Raw genomic sequence first — 2,779 nt, 5'->3', positions numbered from 1 at the left:
TAGAAAACCCGAACCCTTCTCCCAACTCCTATCTTCTGATCGTTTTTGATCCCGAACCCTTCTCCCAACTCCTCATCTCACACGGCCTTCTCCATTCAACTCCTCTCCGGCAAACCCCTCTCTGGCGAAACCCCTCTCCGCGAACCACTCCTCCAAACTCCTCTCCGTCAAGACCGCGGGATTAATCTCTTCGCCTCTGCCGCCTCATTCACGCTTCCTTCTCTTTGATTCGTGGGATTAATCTCTTACCCGTCCGATATCGAGCAGTTCTTCCTTTTGCTTCAACGGGCGAAGGCGAAAAGGTTTCCTTTTGAACTCTCTGGCGGAACGCTAGCATCCCGCGAGAACGTTGCTTCGATTCGTGGGTATCCAGTCCGATCTCCGGCTTCCAGCCTTCGTTCACGCAAGGTACTCGATATCTGAAGCCCTCTGGATCGCTTCGTGGTTCTGCTAGAGAGATCTCTAAGTTTTTTTGTCCTCGATTTGTTTTAGAATTTAGATCTCGCTTCTGGAGCCCTTCTGAACCTATTCAGATCGATCCTTTTCTGGAGATTTGCCTTTCGTTCTGGTTTGCTTCTGTTTTTTTTCTGGATCCCTTCTGTTTTTTTTTCCTCTTGCTGTTTGAGCCTCGTGCAGTAGCTTTTGGCTCCGGTTACAACCATAGTGGCGTTTATGTTTGCCCGTTGGAGTTGGGTTTGATGTGGTGATTTGATCTGGTGTTGTAGGGTTTAGAATCTGGTTGCTGCTTGCATGGGAGATGGTGGCGCCATGGCTATCGAAGTCATGAAGATTGAGCAGAGTTGTGTGGAGAACAAGCAACCTGGGGCTGCTTCGAGTTCATCCATGTCTGAAGGAAGTTATGGGTTTTCTGGGATGTCTCCGTCCGTTTGTAGCTCCTCGAGGTCTTCCCCATCCCATAGGTACTGCTTAGTTTGTTGTATTACGATTTGGATGCTTAATATGGAATTTTACTGCTCAATTTTTGCCCTTTTACTCACCATTGGTTTCCTGTTGAGTTTTTACTATTTAATTTACTTGAAATTTTGCATTTTGCATTTTTTTTCTACAGTTTTTGACTGATCAATTTCTATAAGATGCAGAGAATCTTTGTTTGAGTTAACTAATCGGTGTTAAGTTTGGTTTTTTATTAGCCTGTATGTATGAGTTCTTACTGTAGGGATCGAGTCAAGTCTGCTTTATCATCACTTGTTTGTTTCGATGCTACTCAAAGAACACTGAATCGATCAATCCCAATAAGGTAGATGCTCAAATATGCTCATTAGAACTGCCCTTAGTAGATACAAATAGGTGGTCTTTGTATGCAAAAGGTTTAGGAAGGCAAAGATTCTTATACAAGAAAGAAAAGGTTCATTCTTTGTGAGAAAAATAATATAGTGTTTAATCAGTTAAGCTTTACCTAAATAAAGTGGTTGTTCTTTGTCTGATTAGTTGTAAGATGTAATAGATTTTAAAATGTGAGCTAATGTAATATTTTGTGACCTTGACCATGGGCCATAGAAATATAAAAATATGTTATTTGTTAAGCTTTACCTAGAGTGGTTGTTTGTTAAGGGGTTTGATAGAGATTAGTTGTAAGATGTCATGTTATAGGACTTGTGTGATGGCACTTGATTCACCTAACAAAATTTAAAACATTTTAAATGTAAACTAATGTAAAAGTTATAATTTATATTAGAGTGGATATATATCTTGTAGTTGTTTTTTTTATCTTGCAGTGAGAGTCTTCAATATTACTTTTTCTATAAAATGCTCTAGTTAGTAGTATCCTTTTGACTTCCTAGTAAAATATATTTGATTTGTGAGTAATAGTTTCTCTAGCTTATTAATTTTCATTGCTGCTTATTAGTGGCTTCTTATCAATCCTAGTGGCTAGTCGCTTGGATGTAGATGCTCCAGTTCTAATCAACACAATGACATTATAAAATGGATAAGAACAAGAAGCCAGAGAAGGTGAGTGGAGAAATCCGGTTGGCGGACTTCTCTTCGGGACTGCTGCGTAATAGGGTTGCCGAAAGTGTCGCCGGTGCGCAGAGGGAGCACGCCGCGCTCATGCAAGCCCAAAGGAAGTTTCAGATCGCCCACTATGGGAGGACTCCGGCCAAGATCGAGGAGTTGGCGGGTTCTATTGAGTGTCCCGGCATTGCCATGAGTGCCTCCCAAGAAGAGAAGAAGTGCAACTTCATAACACTGAGTTCAGGTACCAAAAGAGGGCTTTTACAAATTACAATAAACTCAAAGAAAAATTAGGGCAAATTACTAATTGTTCCATCCTCTTGCTAATGTATACACAGATCCTGTGTATGTTGCTTATAATGATGAGGAATGGGGAGTTCCAGTTCATGATGACAGGTGATTACTTCCACAAATTTCTTCATCTTATCTACACAAATTTCAACTAAATTTACATGTTGACAAGATTTAGATGGATAAACTTGTAGGATGTTGTTTGAGTTGCTTGTTCTAACAAGAGCTCAAGTGGGGATGGACTGGACTACTATACTGAAGAAGAGGAATGAATTCAGGTTAGAACTAATGCTAGAAATAATTTTTATTCAGAGGAAAGTACTTGTTTCGAACAATTTAGAATCTTGAAAGAAATGTTGTGTGGCAGGGTGGCATTTGCTGAATTTGATGCAGAGTCTGTCTCCAAGTTCATAGAGAAGCAGATGGTTTCCATCAGTGTGGAACTGAAGCTGGATTTAGGAAGAGTTAGAGGAATATCACTATCTACTTTGAAACAGAATTAGTGTTAATTTTG

General features: G+C 40.2%; 1 long non-coding RNA gene across 1 annotated transcript; it reads left to right on the top strand.

The window, feature by feature from the left end:
- The first annotated feature begins 2,318 nt into the window (after positions 1-2,318).
- On the top strand, positions 2,319-2,779 carry LOC121990352. Its single transcript, XR_006114567.1, has 3 exons — positions 2,319-2,370; positions 2,460-2,543; positions 2,633-2,779. It is a non-coding gene; the product is annotated as an uncharacterized LOC121990352 (long non-coding RNA).

The sequence above is a fragment of the Zingiber officinale genome, chromosome 6B, assembly GCF_018446385.1.
Source record: "Zingiber officinale cultivar Zhangliang chromosome 6B, Zo_v1.1, whole genome shotgun sequence".
Classification (NCBI taxonomy): domain Eukaryota; kingdom Viridiplantae; phylum Streptophyta; class Magnoliopsida; order Zingiberales; family Zingiberaceae; genus Zingiber; species Zingiber officinale.
The sequence above is the reverse complement of the archived record's forward strand: the minus strand, read 5'-3'. Positions and strand labels throughout refer to the sequence as shown.